Here is a 27127-nt window from a genome sequence, read left to right as displayed (position 1 = left end):
TAATAATTGTATGAAATACTTTTGTCAATTTGATATGTACCGACAATGTAATTTTTTTTTCACACGCATTCAATCAAATCATGCAAAATAGATATATGTAGAGATATTTGTAAGGAGAGATATGTAGAAAAAAATGTGAGGGCAATAATCCAAATTCCAAAATTCAGATGTCAAGACTAAACAACAACATCCTGAAGAAGGATGCGATGGCTATTCAGTATCATTAATTTAGACACAAGAAGTTGTATCCTCTAAAACAAATGATTCATTTTAAAGTTAGTAATATCAATCTTTAAATAAGAAAATTAAAGAAAGGAAAAGGTTAAACAGTGTTCTCGGGACACTCTTTAAGCACCTGTAAAATATTTATGAACATGAATCAACAATTCAATTAGAATTGGTCTTTTCTATCATACCCTAATTTTGTCCTGCCCCATTTTTCATCATATTTTTATTGTTCCATTTTTCCACATATTAAACATTTTTATTATTTTACTATTAAAAATTCAAATTCAAAAAAAATATTAATTTGATATTCATTTTGTTACTTCATTCTCAAGAAAACCAATTCTACCACAAAATTCCATTTTTACCCAAAATAAAAGCTCACTCGCCAAATAAAAACTTGACCAAAGTCCTTTTTGTTAAAAAAATAAGACAGCCGACGCAAAAGCTACAATACAGCGAAGACTCAGATGAGTATGCTTCATATGCAAAGTCGAGTTCTTAACATTTCAACATTGTGAATGGCAGACCAAAAGACAAGTACAAAAATCACCAAAAATTGTCAAAACTTATCCGCCTCATTTCTCTTCAACCTTATCTCTTTATCTCATAACAAAAGGGTCTAGAAGAATCTAGACACTCCACACCTAATCAAATTTGTGCTCCCTCTCCACGCTCTGATTGTGATCATGATCAAAGTCAAATAAAACCACCAAAAATAACAAAAAAAATCTCAAAATTGCCATCGCTTGTTCTTACCCTATTACCCTCATTTTAACTTAATTTCTAAGCCTAGAACTTTCCTTAAGACTCTATAAAAGGAGTATGGACAGAAGGAAAAAATGTTAGAGTCTAAAGAGAGGCAAAGATTAAGATTCATCCACTTTTTCTCCATTTTCACAAAATTTCGAAAATCATCAAAACCATCACAAACCTTCCATAACCAACAAGAAAAAAACGCAAGAAAAGCATCAAAGAAGCATACCCAAACCACCAAAATTGCCAAGAAAAGAGTTGGAATCAACCACCAAACCAGGGGGCTTGAAACAAGTAGGTTTGACCACACTTTTGCTTAATCTATTCAAATCCGAGTTTTCGAAATTTTTGGGGTTTTTAAAAGTTCGAATTGTTTTTGAAATATAAACACTTTTTGAAAAATCCAAGTTTTTTTTCATGATCTACACGAAATTTCGAGTAAAAATGTATATTCATTTTCAATTTTCGAGCAAGATTTGATGTTGTTGTTGTTCAAGGCCGAAGCTTTCATGAAGCTTCCATGGCCGCTGGTTGTTGTTCTTCGTGTGAAGAAGATGGCTGGAGGTAGGGGACGACCACGTGTCATCCCATCACCGGTCGTTCCCTATTTAAAACATAGCCAAAAGATTAATCCAAGGATCGAGATCTGTTTCAGGATTTTTAAATCCCAGCCACCTGATTTAATCGAATGGCTAAGATCCATGAAGTCCACTTTACACCTTTTGCATCTGTAACACTGGATTAATGAGGTAAAAATTGTTCAGAATTTGAACGCAATTCATGAAAGAGATCCAGTTCTGGTTTTAATCATATAGAGTATTTTGCACTATACTTCATAATATTTAATATCAAATTAATCAAACGAAAACATGACATAATAATATAAAGTATGCTCAAATAATTAATATTATGTTTATGCATTTTATACTTGTATCATTGTCTAATTAGAGATATGACACCTGTCCAGCAGCCGACCTAGGGGTGGGCTGAGGTGGGCCACGACCCATCCCACCCCAAAAAATAATTTTTTTATATTTGTAGGATATTAATTTAAATGTATTATTAATGATTTTAAGTTACTCAGTAATATTAATGTATAAATATTAATGTAAATATTAATTTAAAGTATATTATTGATGATTATAAGTAACTCGGTATACATATTAGTTAAAATATTAGTGTAAATGTTAGTTCATAATTAATTGACTTTATAATATTAGATAAAATTAGCAGTTGAACTTTCATATATAAATATGAAATGACATAAAAAAATATGTTTAATTAATATTTAATTTTTTAAGTCTCATATTTTCACATTTGTTGCAATTTTAGTCCTATCTCAATATTTTTTTTTTCTTTTTTGCCATAAAATTATCGAATTTTAATGACAAAAAATGTGAATTTTGGTCTCAAATTTGATATTTCATCTTTAAATTCAATGTTGGAGACAATAAATCACCTTTATAGCCAAAAATCACAATTTTTAAAGTAAAAATATAGATTGTTGGTACAAAAATTGTAAAATATGAAAATAGAGGGCAAAAGTTAATATGCATAAGTGTGTTTTTATGCACAGTACATAAGTCAATTATAGCCATTTGATCATGGAATTGTTTTGCCACGTGTTACGATCTGAATTTGTGACACTGTGAGCCTTGTCACACACGATCACACTCAGATCACACAGCTGCGAAATCGCTCGTCTACGCCGTCGCCGTTTCAAAGCTTCTTCTCCATCGTCTTCTCCGTTTCAAAGCTTCTTCTCCGTCGTCTTCTCCGTTCTCTCCATCGTCTGTTCATTGTAGTACTAGAGTAAGCTTCTTCTCCATCGCTGTTTCAAAGCTTCTTCTCCGTCGTCTTCTCCGTTTCAAAGCTTCTTCTCCGTCGTCTTCTTCATTCTCTCCATCGTCTGTTCATTGTAGTACTAGAGTAAGCTTCTTCTGATTTTGATATTCATTTTGATTTTGTCTGAACTGAATGTTGTTTTGATTTGAGAATTAGGTTTCATCATTCATCACCATTGATTTTGATTCTGATTTTGAGAATTAGGTTAAACTAAATTGAATTTTGATTTCATCATTCATCACCATTGATTTCACATTGACATAAGAAGATTATGTTGAATTGAATAATTTAGGAATTGAATAATTGCTAAAACCATAAAACCATACTTATGGTTTCAATGTTATATTTTCTCTTTATTTTGATAATGTTTACTCTTTCCTAGTTTACTGTTTAGATCTATCTTCTGAATGATGGTGAAAAAACATTGGATTTTCTTTGAAATAAGATCTTAGCAATACATTAAGATCCTGAGAAGTCAGAATCACTCACCATGATGATTCTGAAACAAACCTTCAAAAACATTATTACATCAGTGTCTACTTTTTTTGTACATCCTTTGTTTAACTTGATGCTTGACCAGAAGAAATGTAGTTTATTGAGTAGTTGAATATGTAAATCTTGGGTTGGTTGATTGATGTAAAAATTCTTGGGTTAGTTTTTACTTAGGACCTCTTGCTGATAATATCTTATTTTCATCATGCATCCAAGGAATTGGGTATGGTTTCTTGCCTTTCCACATTTCCTGCAATATGACACTACTTGGTTTTGAATCAATGGAATCTAATGTGTTGGTTTGTGCATGGTTAACTGGACCAAAAAAACAAACCCACTTTGTGGTTCAGGTTTGATCAATTGATCAAACCTTGGGTTGGTTGATTGATGTAAAAATTCTTGGGTTAGTTTTTACTTAGGACCTCTTGCTGATAATATCTTATTTTCATCATGCATCCAAGGAATTGGGTTTGGTTTATTGCCTTTCCACATTTCCTGCAATATGACACTACTTGGTTTTGAATCAATGGAATCTAATGTGTTGGTTTGTGCATGGTTAACTGGACCAAAAAAACCAACCCACTTTGTGGTTCAGGTTTGATCAATTGATCAAACCTTGGGTTGGTTGATTGATGTAAAAATTCTTGGGTTAGTTTTTACTTAGGACCTCTTGCTGATAATATCTTATTTTCATCATGCATCCAAGGAATTGGGTTTGGTTTCTTGCCTTTCCACATTTCCTGCAATATGACACTACTTGGTTTTGAATCAATGGAATCTAATGTGTTGGTTTGTGCATGGTTAACTGGACCAAAAATACCAACCCACTTTGTGGTTCAGGTTTGATCAATTGATCAACTAGAACATTATTTTAAACCGGTTAATGTATGTGCAATGGTTCAGAACCAGTTTCAACTAAAACTAAGTTTTCTTCTTAAATACAGCACAACTTTATCTTTATCTTTAGGCTTAACTACACATTTGATCCCTTATGTTTATTTTAGATTTCAATTTGGTCCCTTACGTTTAAAAAGTATCAATTTGGTCCCTTACGTTTATTTTAGGTTTCAAGTTAGTCCTTTCCGTTAGTTTTGTCACTAACACCGTTTGAACAGTACACGTGTCAGCATGTCCAAGTGCCACGTGTCAGTCCACATATGCAAATTGACTGCCACATGTGACAAAATTGACGGAAGGGACTAACTTGAAACCTAAAATAAACGTAAGGGACCAAATTGATACTTTTTAAACGTAAGGGACCAAATTGAAATCTAAAATAAACGTAAGGGACTAAATGTATAGTTAAGCCTTATCTTTATCTCTTTCCTTGCACAATCCTTCCAATCTTTTGTTCTCTCTACAAATGCGTGCAGTGCCTTTATTTTCCCCTCCTTCAAGTTGCATCCAACAGCTTCTATTTTAATTTATCAGGGATCAAGCTGCGACAATCATACGTAAGTTGCTGGGATTAATCAGGGATCAAGCTGCGACAATCATACGTAAGTTGCTGACTTATGGTTAGAGATAAGTTATATAGGACTTATGAGTTACGTACGACACATTTTAATGTTATGTATGCGTTGATTTTATTTCAAGTTGTGTATCTATGTATGTATCTCATGGTTCAAAATACTCCAGGTTCTACTCGGGGGTTGTTATTGGAGCTACGGAGGTATTACTAAGTGGTGTACCATCATTATCAATATCATTAGATTGGTAATTTGGTGATTCTATACATCTGGAGCTTAATCAGGGACCATATGTATGATGAATTTATTGTTCAAGGACCTTATCTTTCTGAAGCTTGGGAGGTTTATGAATGGAGAAAAAAAGAGAAACCATTGATGATGAATTGGAAAGTTCATTCTTTGAACAATGAAATTGATATGAAGAATAGTCTCAGATTATGGGCACACCGTGTTGCTTCCACTGTTAGATGAAATGAAGTTCTTCATATTTCATAATCTATTTTTTTCTTCTTCTTAAAATATACATTTTTGCTAAATAATGTATTTACTCTTGAATTGTATTAGCTTCCTCTTGAATTGAATTCATGATAACATGTATTAAGTTTTATGCAGGTCTGTTACTTAAACCAGTCATGGATCCTCAGCCTAAGCCTGTCCATTATCTCTGTGGTGAATGTTCAGCAGAGACTCCCCTGAAATTTGGATTTAAAATGGGACTGACGGGTTTACCTCTACTAAACCCTCGAATGACCGAACGTTGGTCGTGCGCTTTGCTTACCGGTTGTTTGTCTTCCGTGAAGGTGTGAAAACACAAGAAGGGGGGGGGGGTTGAATTGTGTTTTAGCTAAGTTAAAACTTTTTCAAAGTTCTTAACTTAACTATGTTAGCAGCGGATAAGTAACACAAATAATAACAAGATAGAGAGAGAGAAAGCACACAAACAATTTTATACTGGTTCCTCTCACAAAACGAGAGTAGTCCAGTCCCCTTGCACTTCCAAGGGAGTTCACTATAATCACACAAGATTACAAAATGCTCAAGCACACAAGCAAGAGACTTCACAACAATGCTCAAGCACACAAGCTTAAGACTTCTCACTTAAGCACACAAGCTTAAGTTTCCTCAAGTACAAGAGATAGTAAATAGTTGAAAGAATACAACTGCTCTTAGAAGAACCTAACAGAGCAAATACAATGAATACAAAGTATTTGAACTACAAGTGCAAAAACACTAGATCAGAGGTTCAGAGCTTGTATACACAGAATTCAGAGTTTGTTCAGCGCGTGTTAAATCCTTGATAATCTTATATATTTAATACAACTGATCCTTCTAGTATATATACAGCTAGAAAAGAGTCGTTGCAGAAATGACCGTTGAAGTAGATAGCCTTTTGTCTTCAAGCAACTTGTCTTGATGCAGTTTGGTTGTTTCTAAAACTGAGTAAGAGTTTCAGATACTTTGACCATGTGCAGAGAAGACTTTCCTTATTCAGCTAACAAGTCTGATGTCCCACGTTCTCAAGAGTGGACAGACAAAATGAGAGTAGCTGTTCTGATTAAGCTTGAAAGGTCCTTTTCTTCATTGGTAGAAGAGTTGACTCGCAAAAGAGAATCTTCACAGACTTCAAGAAAATCTTCAGAGGTTGATGAAGCTTTGGACACTTAAGAAGTTATGACGACTTCATCATCTGAAGGTTGTAACTTCTGAAGTTCAACATCTTCTGAGCGCTTGTAAACTTCTGAATGCAAATCTTCTGAGCTTCACTCAGAGCTTATCTTAAGCTAATATCTGCACACTTAAATTAAATTTTTAGTCCTTCCAATTGTTTATTAATACTTTGTTATCATCAAAACCTTAATAGATTTAGGGGCAAACATTTTTAAATCAATTTTGTTCCAACAATCTCCCCCTTTTTGATGATGACAAACATAAGTATTAATTGACAATTGTTGTTAAATTAACTTATCATGTTTCTCTTAGGTTTATGAGGTTTGCAAGCTCCCCCTAAGATTGATACTCCATAAAGTCTAAACTTTAAGTTTTATCCATGATATTTTAATTTAGTATAAGATTTAAGTAGTTTAGAGTAAAACAAATTTCATATCTTTCTTCAGAGTGAGAGGTTTGCAAGCTCTCCCCCTGAGTCTCATAAGACTAAGTTAAAATTGCACTTTTAACTTATCCTTACTTATGAAATTTAATTTCAGTTTTAAATTACTTAATCTCCGCATTGAAATACGTAAAACAAATAAAAGATAACTTTTAATAACTTAACAAACAAAAGTGGTTTCAGCTTTTTGAAACTTATCAACTTTCAATTAATGCGTAACTACTCCCCCTTTTGTCATTATCAAAAAGTAAAAAAAAATTTAGATAACCAAGACAGTCAAAGAAGGAAATTAGTTGATACAAAGGTGAATTAATTTCAAAAGCGAAAACCAACGCGCCAAACACGTCTATAAAAGGTGAACTGTGTTAACACACATTCTTCACACAAAAGATAAACAAATATATCAAGAAGAATGAAAAGATTTAGTGCACGTATTGCAGAGGTTCGTAGAAAGAAGGAAGAAGAAGAACGCGAAAAAGATGAAAAAGGTAAAGAAGACAATAAGAAACCACAAGATGCTGAAATTATAATCATTTCATCAGACTCTGAAGCTGAGGAAAATGAAGATGACGCTGACTATGTTGAGTTCTTGGCTGGCTATGTTCCAGAAGAAGAATAAGACGAAGAAGAAGAAGAAGAGCAGAACCCAGATCCTATAGAAATTTCATCAGAGGATGCTGAGGAGAAATCTGAGATTTCTTCTGAGTATTATCCATCTGACTAGGATTAGGTCGTCTTTTTTTTTTTTTTTACCAATGTACTCATCGTTGTCAGATCATCAATAAAAATTTTCTTTTAAATTCACCTTGTGTTCTTATGTTCTTGTTTATCGTAAAAAAAAAATAAAAGTAAACAACACACAAAAATATCAAACCAATAAATAAGTTAAAATTCAAAATAAAATTGTTCAGACGATAAATAACATTAAAAACATAAAGTGCATAGAAGCCTAGGGTTTTTGAAGAAAAGCTAAGAGAATGTCAAATTTGTCGTTCAGGGAGTCCACTTTGGAGTCAAGCTTATCCACCTTGGACTCTAAATTCTGATGATTTGATCTGTGCCTCTCAAGATCTTCTTGTTGTTGCCTCAATGCATCCTGAAGAATTCTTAGCTGATCTGAAACCATAGGAGCTTTTCCTTTATCAGAGGAGGGTTCACCGTCCTCTTGATAATCAATCATAAGAACATCAGCATCTGGAGCATCCTCTTGGTTCAGCTCATCAGCTAGTTGGGCAATCCTTGCAGCAGCTTCAGCCATACGCTCATTTTCAATCCTTTGATCTTCAAGACTCTTGAAAAGTTTGGAATCAACCCAGCACTCCTTGAAAGCAGACAGACGCCTCACAGCAGCAGATACAGCAGCAAACTTGGCACGCTCATTCTCTTCATGACTATACATAGTCAGCCTTTTCAAACCAGCCCTTGCTAAGCCTTCCTTCATCAGATGAACAACCTCCATATCCCTTTTTCCAATAACAGACTTGATATCATCACCCACTGCATCCAGAGCATTACAAATCTTTGCCTTGAGTAGTGATACCTCCATATCCACATCAGAGGGACAAACCAAGAACCTGTCCTTTATATGTGACAACCTAAGTAAGTCATCATAAAGCTGATTGGAGAGGTTACCAAATAGGTCAGAGGATGAGGGTGAGATATTGGGAATGAGAGAGTGTTTTGATGATTCATTAGCAGGGTTGTCAATGATAACAACATCTGCTTCTGAAGGGTTAGGAGCACAAGTGTGAATACGTTCAGGAGAACCATGTTCAGCACTTGGGTTAGGATTGGGTTCAGGGGTTGATTCAGGAGATGTGTGTTCAGATGTTGGTTCAGGAGATATGTGTTCAGATGTTGGTTCAGGAGATTTTTGTGGAGAGGGTTGTTTTATGGGAGAGGCTTGTTCAGAGGTAGGAATATCTGGTTGGGGTTCAGATGATGGAATATCAGGTGATTTGTGTGGTTGAGGTTGAGGTGATTTTGGTTTAGGAGGTGATGAAGATTTGTTGGTTTCATGAGTAAAAGGTTGATTATTTAGGGGGTCAGGGCTAAGGTGTTTTTCTAGTTCAGATAGGGGGTTATCAGAAGTTGAAATGTTAGTAGATTTGGGAAGGATAGTTCTAAGAGGTTTGGTAAACCCTATTCCAATCTCAGCTTCATTAAAAATGTACTTAGGAGACTTACCTTTAGGATCAGGAACTTGTCTCTTACGTAGCTTGGCACCAATAGTCTCTTCATCAGATTCAGTTTCATCATCAGACTCAGTCTCATCAGATGAGCTATCCTCCTCAACAATAATTGGCTTTTTAGATGATGCTTCAGCAACCTTGTTAGCAACATCCTCATGTTTCTTCTTAGTTCTCTGTTCAGCCATAGATTGCTCAACCTTAACCTTCTTCTGAGCAAGAAGATCTGGCTTAACTTGTTCATCCTGAGAATCAGCTTTCCTCTTGGGTTTCCTCTTAGGCTTATACATGTTTATTGGAGCCTTTGGAACCATGCTCCTATCAACAGTATAACCTTCACTTTGAAGAACCTTCAGATAATCTTGAATGATGTGCTCAGCATCCATTTCAGAGATTACTGGATAACCATCCACATACAGACGATCTTCAAGACTTACTTTGAACTCCTGTTTAGGTTGAACCAGCTTGGTGTCGATTAAATGCATCTTTGTCAAAAAACTTGCATTCAGAACTTCTGGCGAGAACTTCTGAGCCATAAGTTCTGGATAGAACTTCTTCAGATTCTGAACTATGTGACCTTGGAAGAGAAGATCTGAAAGCAGTCTAGGATAAACAATGGTTGTTTTCCTCTGAGACTTGCTTAAGAATATGGCTTCACAGATCCTCTCAAAGAAGTATTTACCCAAATTTACTTTCCTTTCAGTCAGAAGAAAGTATATCAGATGACGATGAGGCCATGAGATCGTATCAGTACCACCAACTCTTGGACTGATAGTTGACAGAATAATCTTGAATAAAACCCTGCATTCATCTGTCAAGCCTTTAACCTTTCCCTTCAACTTCATATCAATGCACATCCTGTGCAGAAGTTCGTCTTTGAATCTTGTATCCTTCTCAAAATCATCCAGCACCAAACCAGAGTTATCCAAGCCAAGCAAAGCATTAAAGTGAATTGGAGAGAAGGTAAGATTGGTACCACAGATGTTAGACCTAATCTGTGTACCAGTAAACTCCAATAGACCCATCTCCTTCCTAGTTTTTCCTTTCAGACTAGGATTTCTTTCGATTGCTGCAAGTTCTTCTTGCTTAGCTTCAAACTTTGAAAATACTCTTGCTTTCATCCAGAATTTCTTCAAAAGATCTGGATAAATAGGACCATTCAACATGTCGAAGTACTTATTCCATCCTTGAGCAGAGAAATACGGCTTCACATCATACCCATTTTCCTTCAAACTGTCAAAATCAACCATCTTCTCAGGTAGTAACGTCAGTTGAGATTCTGGGAATTCCATCTCGTTCCCAACAATCTGAAGATGTTTGAACATAAACGGAGGAATCTTTGTTGAAGAAGAAGAAGAACCAGCCATGATGAAGTTTAGGTAAGGGTAGGAACTAAAGAGAGAGAAAGAAGATTTTTTGTTGGAGGTTTAGAGAGAAAAGAAAGTGTAGGTTGTGAGAGTGAAAAGTGTGCAAGTGTATTGTGTAAGTTTATTTAAAAGCGTACAGTTAACACAAAAATGGCAAATTTGGGAAGTTACGCTTATTGACAAATATTTGAATACTAAAAGTAATCATTAACCACCCACTACCTGACACACGTAGACCACGTGCAGACGATTACTCGGTAACTGCTATTTTAATGGACAACTGTTCAGCAGCGAATGCTAAACGTTTTCCACTTAAATAGTTCAGAGCCTCTGAGTTTTTAAAATAATCTATCAGAGTTAAGTATTTCAGAGCTTGTATTTCAGATGTTCTGAATCATAAGTTCTGACATACATAACCTCTTACACTTTAAATGCCAAAAAAAAATTTCATTCAGAAATTGAAAACATGTTCAGATGTTTCTTTATAAAATCAAATCTTTCAACATGTAAGGTTTTAGTAAATATGTCAGCCCATTGATTTTCAGTATCAACAAACTTAATATCTATAATGTGTAACGACCCAAATTTATTATTCACTATGTAAGTGTTTATTTATTTGGTGACGTGGCTTTTAAGTAAGATAGTAACTTTAAGTTATTTATCGAGAGATTTAGTTAACGCGCGAGTTAGTGAGAGTTAAACGTGAGTTGGACCAAGCAATTGGGCTTGAGGCCCAATGGGCCTTGGACTTAAGGAGGGGGAGCTATTTATAGCCCTTAGAGAGAGAAAGTGTCACATTTTTATGACTTTGAAGAGGAAGAAGAGAGAAGGAGGAGAAGAGGAGAGCTTGAGCAAGAGAGATCAAGAGCAATCGTTGAGCTTTCGTCGGATCTAAGGTACGAGAGTTAGATTTCATATTCATGAGTGGTCATAAAGAGGGGAGGATGTCGATTCCTCCATTCCCAAACTCTTTCACTCATTTTCGTTTTGGGTTGTGGGATTTTCTTAATGAAAGTGAAATCTATTGATCATAACATGTTTAATAAACTCTTAACAAGTTGTATGAACGAATTTAATGGGTAAAAATGGGAATTTGTGGATCTTAGAACCAAGAACAATGTGTTTTATGAGTTTTGAGTAAAATGTATAGATCTCTTACTTTATGACGTGTTTTGAAGTAGATCTGTAAATCAATATGTTCTTGTATGTTTATGTATGTGTAGTAGACATGAAAACAAACATATTTGGGTTTTATAACATGTAAAATGGGGTTTTGGGGCCAAATAAGTGAGTTTTGGACCATTTTTCGTATGAACATGAAGAACATCAGATCTATCACGCGCAGCGTGGCCTTTCACGCCCCCAGCGTGACTGTCCCTCAGCACTCACGCGCAGCGTGATCCCCATCACGCCCAGCGTAATCCTTTTGGAAATGTTGCTGGTCGTCTCGGGTAGCATGATTCTTATCACGCGCAGCGTGATCATTTCCATGCGCGGCGTAGCCTTGTGTCATGCGCAGCGTGAACCTTTCACGCCCAGCGTAGTTCAACTTGAACTGTGTTGACTGTTGACTTTTGGGTTGACCGTTGCCTTTTGACCTATTGACGGTTTATGCAACCAGAACCTATTTTACTCGATTTTTCGCGTAGATTCCGATTCCGGAGTTTGTTTTATGATAAAATGCATGCTTAATACACTTTACTTATATTATTAGTATTGTGTTAAAAATGTGAGTAAATACATTGTATGTGATAATCGATGTATGTTGATGGCATGAATTAATTGTGTTTGTATGCAATTGTTAAATGGTTGTTGATGATGTTTGTTTAAATATCAAAGAAGTATATTAAGGTGTAAATCAACTTAATAAAGAAGTATATCGAATTATGTTATTCGATAAAGACGTATATTAAGGTATAGTGTTATCTTAATAAAGAAGTAATGTTGGATAGTGTTCCACATTAGTAAAAGAAGAGCTTAATGCTAATTAAAATGATTGTGAGTGAATTCATGAAATACACACATGCATTCATGAATTATATGTGATATTGGATATTCCAATAAAGAAGGATATCGGATTATATTTATCCGATAAAGAAGGATATTAGAGGTGAGATACTCTAATAAAGAAGATGGTACCACATGCATTAGATATGTCTAGGGGACATAGCATGAAGATTGTGGCATTAGAATGCATTAGGCTATGTGTACATTTTGGTGATAATTGATATGTGACACTTAATTGGCAATGTTTGATGTTTATGGATTATGATTGATATTTGATTATAACTTCTTGTAGCTTATAATTAAATGAGATTGATGATGTATGCTTATTAATGAAGTGTGAGTATAATTAGGTTGTAACTTCTAATTAAACAAGATTAATGAAGTATATCTATGAGTTAGAATATGCATGATTTTTGATGAAGTGTTTAAGTATCGTTTACTTACACTTGTATATTTTGATTATGTTTATCTAACTCTCCGTTTTGTGTATTTGACTGGTTTGGGACCAGATTTCACAGGTTATGTGTTTATCGATGTTGAGTCTTCGGCGAAGCTCCGCTCTGATTGTGACACGGGAATAAGGGGTTTTATATGTATATAGAGTCCCTTGTCTAGGTTGTTTTGTATAATCAATAAATACACTATTTAATTCTATAATTTGTATAAACGAGTTTTACTAATTAATTACATTAGTATTATTTTTGTAAAGAGGAGTGTAATATCTCGAACCAACAATTTATCAACCATTTGACTTAAGTCTAGAACTTTATTCCATCTGCTGCGTCGTTTTTGAAAAGGAAATTTTTTTAAAGCCATAATAAAGACAATAAAGGGTTTGGGTGTTACAATTGGTATCAGAGCCCCGTTGTCTTCGGACTGTGTGGGTTATGTGTCGATCAGAGCAGGTCTGTGCAGTCAGACCAAGTGAGTGTTGTGTGTCAGTCGTGTTTGTCTAACAATTTTGTTGTGTTTGTTTTGTGGAATCACTTATGCTGTTCATTTAGGAACTATGAGTGATGCAAATTGGATTAGATTATCCATTCTTTTGTGAGTAGTTGTGTGAGCATTATACTTCTATGTTTATAATAGTTGTATATGCTTAGAGTTTAACCTTTGTGTAGTTTAAACTTGGTTGATTGATGCTTGTTTGCTAATTGTTGACGATCCGGCATGATATAAAACTGTATGTGACGATCCGACATGATATAAAACTGCATGTGGTAATGATTTGAAATAATTTTAAAAGAAAAACTAATGTTATTTATCTTGATGATGAAGATTTTGGTGAAAATATAGATTTATTTTCTTTTGGGTAAGTGAAAATTAAATTTTCAAGATAGTGAGAAGAGTAGGATGTTAGTGAATTCTAGTGTGTGTTGTTATATGTTTGTTATATGTTTTGTTTATAACATGTGCTATATGATTACTAGGAACTTGAATTGCTATGCGTTTTATGAGTAAAAACATGAAGATCTCATAATCCTATGTTGTGATTGTGATGCATGATTCTAATTTGTACATTCAAGTCTATATTGATATTATATGTTTGAAGTTTTGGATTTTGTGGATCGGTGAGTCGAGAAAATGAGATTTTAGTGGGCGTAAGTTCAAAACCGTAGCAGATCACCCGATTTTTTTGGATGTGCTCGCTAGGCGAAGAATGAACCTCGCTGAGTCTCGCTAAGTCTTGCTAAATCCTATGAATGTTTTTGACTTGTCTCGCCAGGAGCTCGCTAGCTTTTGCTAAGCGAGGGAGCTAGACAAGAATTTTATTTTTGTTGATGTCTTGTCCTAAGTTGACTGAATGTGAAATTCTTGTCTTCTTGTGTTTGTTAGGACTAGAATAAATGTGAATATGAATTGTTGCTAGGCAATATTCATTTTCTTGTGTTGTTTTCATTTCCTAACTTTGAAAAGTGAGGGAAGTATACGTTACTTGGATGCTTGCATGATTTTGATGGAAGTGTTTAGGTATCGTGAGTTGGGTTTTGTCCCTTGTATGCGACATGCGTGTAAACGATGCCGATACTAGTTTCTTCTTGGGAAGAATATGCTTAGAAAACGATAGAACCGTTAGGTGTGAGCACCGATAGTTCTAGTAGAAGAATGTGAGTGAGTTTGAGATAAGTGGGGGAGAAGGTTATATCCCTCTGAGATGTTTCGAACGTGAGAAGATGACATGAGTAGAGATGTTCTTGAAGCGGAATATTCAGGAATTGGTGACGTTGTTCGAAGTGGAATGAATGGGAGTAACGAGTTGTGGGAGACTACTAGAAGAGAAGTTGTCAGACCAAGTGTTTCGCCGTAGGAGCGTCAGTGAGATTGGTTAAGTAAGATGAAGAGCATTCGAGACGATTGAAGATTGTGTGTTATACTAAAAGTATGAAGGCGTCATTTTTGTGGACCAAGGTTGAAGTACCTGTTTGATCGGAAGGAGTCGAATATGTAGAAGAGGAAGTGATTAGGATTCTTGAGAGGTGATGATTTTGAAGTGAGTTGTCATCCAAGTGGATTGGATGTTGTAGCGGATTCTTGAGTAAGAAGTTTTACGTGAGTCGTGCATATGGTAGTAGGTTGAATTGGTTGAACAATTCGGAGTTCTAAGCCTAGTGTGCGAGGTAATTTCTAGAAAGTATGACGTTGGGTATGTTTGAAATGATTAGTCATTTCTTGAGAAGCTTAGGAAATAGATGTTAAGATTAGTGAACCGTTGGTGGTAATTAATCATGATAAGAAGTGAAATTCTCAAATGAGATTAGAATGAAAATAAGAGACATTATGATAGGATGAGTATGATTGTTGAATCATTGGAAGTAAGGATTGTATGAATAATCGAGTTTATTCGAAGATGGAAGTAGGATAATGATTCGAAGGATTTTGTGAGAGGCTTGTCGAAGAAAGAGTGATTGGATTTGGATAATAACCGGACAATTGGTGTCACATGTTGAACGAGAACGTAGAGTCTTGGAGGTTGAGATGAAGCTAAGTGAGTAGTAACATCTTAGAATGATTAGAAATAAGAAAGTTAGCCATTGAAGAACGTGCAGAGAATGAGTAATGGGAGGTCATGTTGGAAGTGACTTGTGTTAGGTGAGAGTTTGCGAAAAGGATTACCGCACATGTAAGTAGATGTTGTGTTTGAACACATATAGTGAGGAGTTGAAGGCGATGCCTAAGGTAAGTATCGGAGAGCATTTGGTAGTACCCAAAAGATAAGAGTGAGTAAGTATTTACTAGGAAATTTGGATTTATGGAATAGGAAGGTCAGTGGAGACTAGTGTTGTTAGATGCATCGTGAATGTTGGTGTAGTATGGCCATAATCGGTGACAATGAAGTAAAGAATTTTAAATTGTTTCATCATGGATGATGGAACGGTAGTGATTTGGTGTATAACTTAAAATATATTTTTGGACGAGAATTTTGGATATTTCCTAGAGATGTCATATTGGGAGTAGACAAGGAGTCATTAGTAAGAATACTAAGACAAAGGTTGATTAGAATTTAATGGATGGGATTAGATCGTATGGCGAATATTTGGAGCTTGTGGATTAAATTCAAGAGTTTGATTTTGGTATCGAATGTACTAAGGAGGAGTTTATAGATAGCTATCCATAGAGAGATGATGATTAGTAGAGGTTAGAAGTGAATAAGAAATTGATGAGTGAATAAATGAAGAAGAGTATGCTTGTTGCAATGCAAGATGATGGGGAACATGGATAGATGGATTGTGGACGAATTGAAAATGTCGTTTTGGAATCAACGAGATAGAAGTTATGATTGTTTGGAGAACCAATTTTAGGCGGTAGCCTAATTTTGAAGTAGCGAATTGCTAATGGATTAAGGAGAAGTGGTATTGGAAAATGTTTGCGTGAAGGAATGCAAGTGTTGGTTAAGAGATTACTTGGGAACAGAATAGTCGTATTGGGATTCGACTCAATGATTGGAGATATGTGAGAAAAGGAATTTGACGGTTAGAAACGATAATTTCTAGGATGTGTCGAGGAAGATTTGAGAATGTGAGTCAATGGATGTTTCGTACGAAGTGGATGTTTTAGCGGTTTGATAAGAATGGTTTATGTCGATATCATGATTGTTGACTATCTATCGACAAATTGAGGAACTGACCGTCCTTGATCTCTTGTTGATAAATAGACAAAAATTGTGTTGGATGGGATAAACTAATTTTGTCAAACTTGGTAATGTGTAGTGTTTTGAGCGTTTCCTTGGAGGGTCGGATACAGGAGTTATCCGGAGTTGTTTTAGACGCGTAATTTTCGAGGACGAAAATCTTTTAAGTGAGGGAGAGTTGTAACGACCCAAATTTATTATTCACTATGTAAGTGTTTATTTATTTGGTGACGTGGCTTTTAAGTAAGATAGTAACTTTAAGTTATTTATCGAGAGATTTAGTTAACGCGCGAGTTAGTGAGAGTTAAACGTGAGTTGGGCCAAGCAATTGGGCTTGAGGCCCAATGGGCCTTGGACTTAAGGAGGGGGCGCTATTTATAGCCCTTAGAGAGAGAAAGTGTCACATTTTTATGACTTTGAAGAGGAAGAAGAGAGAAGGAGGAGAAGAGGAGAGCTTGAGCAAGAGAGATCAAGAGCAATCGTTGAGCTTTCGTCGGATCTAAGGTACGAGAGTTAGATTTCATATTCATGAGTGGTCATAAAGAGGGGAGGATGTCGATTCCTCCATTCCCAAACTCTTTCACTCATTTTCGTTTTGGGTTGTGGGATTTTCTTAATGAAAGTGAAATCTATTGATCATAACATGTTTAATAAACTCTTAACAAGTTGTATGAACGAATTTAATGGGTAAAAATGGGAATTTGTGGATCTTAGATCCAAGAACAATGTGTTTTATGAGTTTTGAGTAAAATGTATAGATCTCTTACTTTATGACGTATTTTGAAGTAGATCTGTAAATCAATATGTTCTTGTATGTTTATGTATGTGTAGTAGACATGAAAACAAACATATTTGGGTTTTATAACATGTAAAATGGGGTTTTGGGGCCAAATAAGTGAGTTTTGGACCATTTTTCGTATGAACATGAAGAACATCAGATCTATCACGCGCAGCGTGGCCTTTCACACCCCCAGCGTGACTGTCCCTCAGCACTCACGCGCAGCGTGATCCCCATCACGCCCAGCATAATCCTTTTGGAAATGTTGCTGGTCGTCTCGGGTAGCATGATTCTTATCACGCGCAGCGTGATCATTTCCACGCGCGGCGTAGCCTTGTGTCATGCGCAGCGTGAACCTTTCACGCCCAGCGTAGTTCAACTTGAACTGTGTTGACTGTTGACTTTTGGGTTGACCGTTGACTTTTGACCTATTGACGGTTTATGCAACCAGAACCTATTTTACTCGATTTTTCGCGTAGATTCTGATTCCGGAGTTTGTTTTATGATAAAATGCATGCTTAATACACTTTACTTATATTATTAGTATTGTGTTAAAAATGTGAGTAAATACATTGTATGTGATAATCGATGTATGTTGATGGCATGAATTAATTGTGTTTGTATGCAATTGTTAAATGGTTGTTGATGATGTTTGTTTAAATATCAAAGAAGTATATTAAGGTGTAAATCAACTTAATAAAGAAGTATATCGAATTATGTTATTCGATAAAGACGTATATTAAGGTATAGTGTTATCTTAATAAAGAAGTAATGTTGGATAGTGTTCCACATTAGTAAAAGAAGAGCTTAATGCTAATTAAAATGATTGTGAGTGAATTCATGAAATACACACATGCATTCATGAATTATATGTGATATTGGATATTCCAATAAAGAAGGATATCAGATTATATTTATCCGATAAAGAAGGATATTAGAGGTGAGATACTCTAATAAAGAAGATGGTACCACATGCATTAGATATGTCTAGGGGACATAGCATGAAGATTGTGGCATTAGAATGCATTAGGCTATGTGTACATTTTGGTGATGATTGATATGTGACACTTAATTGGCAATGTTTGATGTTTATGGATTATGATTGATATTTGATTATAACTTCTTGTAGCTTATAATTAAATGAGATTGATGATGTATGCTTATTAATGAAGTGTGAGTATAATTAGGTTGTAACTTCTAATTAAACAAGATTAATGAAGTATATCTATGAGTTAGAATATGCATGATTTTTGATGAAGTGTTTAAGTATCGTTTACTTACACTTGTATATTTTGATTATGTTTATCTAACTCTCCGTTTTGTGTATTTGACTGGTTTGGGACCAGATTTCACAGGTTATGTGTTTATCGATGTTGAGTCTTCGGCGAAGCTCCGCTCTGATTGTGACACGGGAATAAGGGGTTTTATATGTATATAGAGTCCCTTGTCTAGGTTGTTTTGTATAATCAATAAATACACTATTTAATTCTATAATTTGTATAAACGAGTTTTACTAATTAATTACATTAGTATTATTTTTGTAAAGAGGAGTGTAATATCTCGAACCAACAATTTATCAACCATTTGACTTAAGTCTAGAACTTTATTCCATCTGCTGCGTCATTTTTGAAAAGGAAATTTTTTTAAAGCCATAATAAAGACAATAAAGGGTTTGGGTGTTACATAATGCCTCTCTGAACATAATCTCTGATAAAATGTTGTTTTATTTCAATATGTTTGGCTCTAGAGTGTAGGATAGGATTTTTAGATAAATGAATGGCTGCAGTGTTATCACAATATAAAGGAATATTGTGACTGCTTACTTGATAATCTTCTAACTGATATTTTAACCAGAGTAGTTGTGTGCAGCACTTAGCTGCTGAAATGTATTCTGCTTCTGCTGTGGACAAAGCTATAGTAGTTTGTCTCTTACTAGCCCAGGAGATAAGGTTTTCACCAACAAATTGACAATTGCCACTTGTGGATTTTCTTTCAATTTTATCTCCAGCATAGTCAGCATCACAGAATCCATTTAGCACATAATCATTGGATTTCTTATAGAGAAGTCCAAGATTAGCTGTTCCTTTCAGATACCTAAAGATTCTCTTTACAGCAGTAAGATGAGATTCTCTAGGATCTGACTGGAATCTTGCACATAAGCAAACACTGAATAAAATATCTGGCCTAGAGGCTGTCAGATAGAGTAAGGAACCAATCATACCTCTGTAGACCTTTTGGTCTACTTTTCCTTCATCTTCTGACTTGCTCATGTTGGTAGTTGAATGCATAGGAGTGTTCATTATTTTGCAATCATCTAGGTTGAATTTCTTCAGAAGTTCTTTGGTATATTTTGATTGATGAACATAAGTTCCTTCCTTCTTCTGATTGATTTGAATTCCAAGAAAGAACTTCAATTCTCCCATCATGCTCATTTCAAATTCATCCTGCATTATCTTAGAGAAATTCTTGCACAAGGAAGCATTAGTTGAACCAAAAATAATATCATCAACATAAATTTGAATGATCAAAATATCTTCTTTGGTTGTTTTTCTAAAGAGTGTGCAGTCAACCTTCCCTTTCTCAAAGCCCTTTTCAAGAAGGAATTACTGAGTCGATCATACCAAGCTCTTGGAGCTTGTTTCAGACCATACAGTGATTTCTTCAATCTGAAAACATGTTCTGGGTTTGAGACATCTTCAAAACCAGGCGGTTGCTTAACATACACTTCTTCAGAAATAAAACCATTTAAGAAGGCACTTTTAACATCCATCTGATACAAAGTTATTCCATGATTAACAGCATAAGATAGAAGTAACCTGATAGCCTCAAGTCTAGCAACTGGTGCAAAGGTTTCAGTATAGTCAATCCCCTCTTGCTGACTATAACCTTGTGCAACCAATCTAGCCTTGTTTCTTACCACTTCACCTTGTTCATTCAGCTTGTTTCTGAATACCCATTTTGTTCCAATAATGTTCTTGTGTGAAGGTTTGGGCACTAGAGTCCATACATCATTCCTTTGAAATTGATTCAGCTCTTCTTGCATTGCTACAATCCAAGCATCATCTTTCAGAGCTTCATCAATCTTTGAAGGTTCCATCATTGAGATAAGACCAACTAAAGATTCCTCATTTCTCAGTTGAGATCTTGTCTTCCTTGGACTATCCTTATTGCCTAAGATCAGTTCCTCTGGATGTGATGATTTGTATTTGAAAGTGTTTCTAGGGGGTTCATCATCTTCAGACTCATCAACAGCAGGTTCAGCAGCTGCTTCAGTTCTTTGTTGTTCAGAGTCTGTAGGAACTGTCATGTTCAGAGGTTCTTCAGAGAATGGATGTTCTGAGTAGTTTGGAATATCTGAATACTGATCCTCTGATACCTGAAATCTAGACAAACCTTCCACAAGCTCTGACACTTGGTCAGTGTAACACCCCGAACTAACTACCCTTAAAAACGTGATCTTAAAAACTTTTTAAAGATAAGTAGCCGGAGCGCTACGGAAAACATTTTTTAAAACAATCGTGCACACGACACGAAACGTCGCAGCGGAAAACATAACATAAAGGATTTTCAAAGCAATGAACAAAATAGTTCAAAAGATAAATCATTTATATAAAACATAAGTTAAGATGTTCACATCGATATACGACGGAATACAAACGATCCCCGACTCGATGTTACAAAATACCAGAGCACTAATATACATCACAACCAAACTAACTTAACAAAACTATACAAAGGTAGCCTACACTAGCTCCTCACCAAAAGTGCTCTACACCAAAACGATCTACAGCTAAAGCTCGTCGAAAACCTCGACCTGAATACCTGAACCCCCAAAGGTCCAGCACATAACAAATAGGTAGAGAGTTAGTAAACATAATCACATACATACGAATATAGAAACGCACCTATATTCAACCTATCACGTATTACTAACTCACACACATGCCTCAATAAGCAATACACCAAATAACACATACTCACAAATACACAACCAGATAGTTTCACGTCGTTTCGGACAACACAAAGAACTCACATAACACATAACACATAATTGCACATTTACTCAAATGCGACTAATGCCAAACATTCAATGTCATGCCAACCTAGACACGACTAATGCATGTGGTACCATCTTCTTTATCAAGGAACTTACCATTGATATCCTTCTCTATTGGACAAGTCCAATATCCTTCTTTATCAGACAAGTCTGATATCCCTAAATAATGCATGAGTTTATGAATGCCATGCATTTACCAAACATATGATAATCACTTAGCACGAAGCTACTGCTCACTACATGGATAACATAATCCATTAAACTTCTTTATCAGACAAACTGATATTCTTCTTTATCGGACAATCCGATATACAAACATACATATACTTCTTTGACATTTTATATAAATGCCATCACACAACACAATTATTAAACATATAATAATTTCAAACCAAAACGAAACCAAATACATGGATACACACACTTTACAAACATCAGCAAAAATTGCTGTCACTGAGGCCTTCGCTAAGCGAGGGCTTAGCGAGACTTGGCGAACCACACCAGTAAGTCACCTGCTCATGGCGAGCTTCAGCGAACCTGTTCGCTGCAGCGAACTCTTGGTCGCTTAGCGAACTACACCAGATAAATATCTGTTCTTGAGTTTCAATAAGGCGGTTTAACCTTGAATCCACTCAAAAATTCATCTAGACATGTTATAAATTCATATAAACAGCTAATTCAAGCATATATGGTATCAAGGAACATTAATCATCCCTTCCAAACATCCAAATACATCAAACACTCAAAATCATGTCAATTTCTTGCAAAATAAGCAAAGTTGCATAAACATGCAAAACCATCATCAAACATATACATATTCCCTCGTAGATGTTCATTAAGCATACTAAGATGAAAAGACATGTTTATGATAAAGAAACTTCACCCAAAACCCCAAAGAAATTGGATGAGAGAGTTTAGGAATGGAGGCTAGACACCTCCCCTCTCTTGGATCACCCAAGCTTATGCTTAACCACTCTCACCTTAGATTGAATGATGATTCTTGGCCTCTAACTCTTCTCCTTGCTCGTGTTCTTCTTCTAGCTCTCCTAGGGTTCTTGCTTTGCTCTAAGCTTACAAACCTCAACTTCTCATGAAAAATGAATTGTGATACTATTCATGGTTTTGACTTGGTTACTTATACTACTCTCCAATGGTCATGAACCAAGCCCAATAGCCTAAGCCCATTAAGCTTCTATCACACGCCCAAGCCCACTAACACGACAAAGGTTTCGCTCACAAACTTATGTTCGCGATAAATAATTATAGGTCGCGTAAATAAATATTTAACACTAACCCAAAATATATGCATATATATAAAATATCGATTTACTAAAAATCGGGTCGTTACAACTCTACCCCCCTTAAAAGAATTTCGCCCTCGAAATTACCTAAGAGATAAAACAGAGAACGAACCCTCAACGCGGCATCTTCGGTTTCTTGCATACCGGACTCTTGTGACCTTCCTCGCCACAATTGAAACAAAACACTTTCACCCGACAAGCATCGGCCTTGTGCCCAAACTGTCCACAATTGAAACACTTGTCGCTTCTCCTCGGGCAATCATATGACATATGACCCCGCTCTCCACATTTGTAACAACTTCCACTTCCTTGCTTCTTCCTTCCACTTCCATTGCCCTTGTTCTCATACGGCTTACCACGATCCCAACCTTTTCCTTTCCTATCATTCAGAACCTTATAGTAGTTGGTCTTGGCTTTGCTATCTTCATCACAAATCCTTGCCTTGGTCATAAGGGTCGGAAAATCCCTGATTTCAGAAAATCCAATCAAAAGCTTGATATCCGGACGAAGTCCACTCTCGAACTTGACACACTTATCCTCTTCGGCTTCCACCGTGTTGTAGTGTGGACTAAACACACACAAAGCTTCAAACTTAGCCGTATACTCGGCGACCGATAAATTTCCTTGCTTGAGCTCCATGAACTCGATCACTTTCTTATTCTTCACATCAGCCGGAAAGTACTTCCTTAAAAATTCCCTTTTGAAAGTTTCCCAAACAATGGCAACACCGTCCACTCCTATCCTGAGTCTCACATTCCTCCACCAAACGATTGCCTCCTCTCTAAGGGTATAAGTTCCCAAAGTAGTCTTGTTCTCCTCAGAACAACACATTGCTTCAAAGATGATCTCAACCTCATCTAACCACTTGATAGCTCCCTCCGGGTTATAGCCTCCGGTAAACAGAGTTGGTTTATGTGACATAAACCTTTCCAATCTTTTCTCACTATCCCTTCCCGGGTCATTATCCCTTACCACCAATGTAGTCAAAGCAGTCAAAGCTTGTGCAATCTGAGCGTTGGTCCTAGCAGCAGCCATGATTCCTGAACGAATCACAACTCGACGTTAGAATGTATTAACAGTGTACCCAACACATGCTTCATACAAGAGAAAGAAAATCCTAATGGCTCACATGAACCGACCTGCTCTGATACCAACTATTGTAACACCCCGAACTAACTACCCTTAAAAACGTGATCTTAAAAACTTTTTAAAGATAAGTAGCCGGAGCGCTACGGAAAACATTTTTTAAAACGATCGTGCACACGACACGAAACGTCGCAGCGGAAAACATAACATAAAGGATTTTCAAAGCAATGAACAAAATAGTTCAAAAGATAAATCATTTATATAAAACATAAGTTAAGATGTTCACATCGATATACGACGGAATACAAACGATCCCCGACTCGATGTTACAAAATACCAGAGCACTAATATACATCACAACCAAACTAACTTAACAAAACTATACAAAGGTAGCCTACACTAGCTCCTCACCAAAAGTGCTCCACACCAAAACGATCTACAGCTAAAGCTCGTCGAAAACCTCGACCTGAATACCTGAACCCCCAAAGGTCCAGCACATAACAAATAGGTAGAGAGTTAGTAAACATAATCACATACATACGAATATAGAAACGCACCTATATTCAACCTATCACGTATTACTAACTCACACACATGCCTCAATAAGCAATACACCAAATAACACATACTCACAAATACACAACCAGATAGTTTCACGTCGTTTCGGACAACACAAAGAACTCACATAACACATAACACATAATTGCACATTTACTCAAATGCGACTAATGCCAAACATTCAATGTCATGCCAACCTAGACACGACTAATGCATGTGGTACCATCTTCTTTATCAAGGAACTTACCATTGATATCCTTCTTTATTGGACAAGTCCAATATCCTTCTTTATCAGACAAGTCTGATATCCCTAAATAATGCATGAGTTTATGAATGCCATGCATTTACCAAACATATGATAATCACTTAGCACGAAGCTACTGCTCACTACATGGATAACATAATCCATTAAACTTCTTTATCAGACAAACTGATATTCTTCTTTATCGGACAATCCGATATACAAACATACATATACTTCTTTGACATTTTATATAAATGCCATCACACAACACAATTATTAAACATATAATAATTTCAAACCAAAACGAAACCAAATACATGGATACACACACTTTACAAACATCAGCAAAAATTGCTGTCACTGAGGCCTTCGCTAAGCGAGGGCTTAGCGATACTTGGCGAACCACACCAGTAAGTCACCTGCTCATGGCGAGCATTGGCGAGATTCAGCGAACCTGTTCGCTGCAGCGAACTCTTGGTCGCTTAGCGAACTACACCAGATAAATATCTGTTCTTGAGTTTCAATAAGGCGGTTTAACCTTGAATCCACTCAAAAATTCATCTAGACATGTTATAAATTCATATAAACAGCTAATTCAAGCATATATGGTATCAAGGAACATTAATCATCCCTTCCAAACATCCAAATACATCAAACACTCAAAATCATGTCAATTTCTTGCAAAATAAGCAAAGTTGCATAAACATGCAAAACCATCATCAAACATATACATATTCCCTCGTAGATGTTCATTAAGCATACTAAGATGAAAAGACATGTTTATGATAAAGAAACTTCACCCAAAACCCCAAAGAAATTGGATGAGAGAGTTTAGGAATGGAGGCTAGACACCTCCCCTCTCTTGGATCACCCAAGCTTATGCTTAACCACTCTCACCTTAGATTGAATGATGATTCTTGGCCTCTAACTCTTCTCCTTGCTCGTGTTCTTCTTCTAGCTCTCCTAGGGTTCTTGCTTTGCTCTAAGCTTACAAACCTCAACTTCTCATGAAAAATGAATTGTGATACTATTCATGGTTTTGACTTGGTTACTTATACTACTCTCCAATGGTCATGAACCAAGCCCAATAGCCTAAGCCCATTAAGCTTCTATCACACGCCCAAGCCCACTAACACGACAAAGGTTTCGCTCACAAACTTATGTTCGCGATAAATAATTATAGGTCGCGTAAATAAATATTTAACACTAACCCAAAATATATGCATATATATAAAATATCGATTTACTAAAAATCGGGTCGTTACAGTCAGGCTCTTTGTCATCAAACTTGACATGCATAGTTTCTTCCACAGTGTGTGTTTCAGAAATATACAGTCTGTATGCTTTTGAGCGTTCAGAGTATCCTATAAAGATACCCTTATAGCCTCTAGCATCAAATTTCTTTAGATGGACTTTGTTATTTAAGATGTAACAGGTACATCCAAACTGATGAAAATAAGAAATGTCAGGTTTTCTTCCTTTGAACAATTCATAAGCAGTTTTGTTCAACTTAGATCTGATATAGATTCTATTTTGAACATAACATGCTGTGTTTACAGCTTCTGCCCATAAAAACTTTGCTACATTAGTTTCATGCATCATGGTTCTGGCCATTTCTTGCAGAGTTCTATTCTTCCTTTCTACAACCCCATTTTGTTGAGGAGTTCTAGGAGAAGAGAATTCATGCAGAATGCCATATTTTTCACAGAAATTTTCAAAAGGTTCATTTTCAAATTCTCCACCATGATCACTTCTAACTTTTAAAATAGTGTAGCCTTTTTCATTTTGAATTTGTTTGCAGAAGATGCTAAACTCATCATAAGCTTCATCTTTTGTTCTTAGGAATTTTACCCAAGTCCATCTACTGTAATCATCAACAATTACTAATCCATACTTCTTTCCATTGATAGAGGCAGTGTTAACTGGCCCAAACAGGTCAATGTGAAGAAGTTCCAATGGTCTTGAGGTAGAGACAATGTTCTTAGGTTTAAAAGATGATTTTGTAATTTTTCCTTTTTGACAAGAACCACAAAGTGTGTTTGAGTGATATTTGATTTTTGGTAAACCTCTGACAATGTCAAGCTTGCTAAGCTTAGAGATTAACCTCCAGTTAGCATGGCCTAACCTCTTATGCCAGATCCATTTTTCTTCACTCAAAGTCAAAAGACACATCACTTTTTGTTCATTCAAATCAGAAAGATTAATTTTATAAACATTGTTCTTTCTCAGACCTTTGAATACAATGGAGTTATCAGATTGTTTAGTTACAGTACATGATTCCTTATTAAAGACAACTACATAACCATTGTCGCAAAATTGACTTATGCTCAATAGGTTATGTTTGAGTCCATCTACTAACCAAACATCATTAATAGATAGGGAAGAATTACCTACTGTACCTGTACCTATTATCTTTCCTTTTTGATTACCTCCAAAGCCAACAGATCCTCCTTCTTTCATAGTCAGCTTAGAAAATAGTTGTTTGTCACCAGTCATATGCCTTGAACATCCACT

General features: G+C 35.9%; 1 long non-coding RNA gene across 1 annotated transcript; it reads left to right on the top strand.

The window, feature by feature from the left end:
• The first annotated feature begins 741 nt into the window (after positions 1 to 741).
• On the top strand, positions 742 to 5347 carry LOC123910237. Its single transcript, XR_006810170.1, has 4 exons — positions 742 to 1275; positions 2558 to 2910; positions 4750 to 4817; positions 4957 to 5347. It is a non-coding gene; the product is annotated as an uncharacterized LOC123910237 (long non-coding RNA).
• Positions 5348 to 27127: the final 21780 nt, after the last annotated feature.

This window comes from Trifolium pratense, linkage group LG2, assembly GCF_020283565.1.
Source record: "Trifolium pratense cultivar HEN17-A07 linkage group LG2, ARS_RC_1.1, whole genome shotgun sequence".
NCBI lineage: Eukaryota > Viridiplantae > Streptophyta > Magnoliopsida > Fabales > Fabaceae > Trifolium > Trifolium pratense.
The sequence above is the reverse complement of the archived record's forward strand: the minus strand, read 5'-3'. Positions and strand labels throughout refer to the sequence as shown.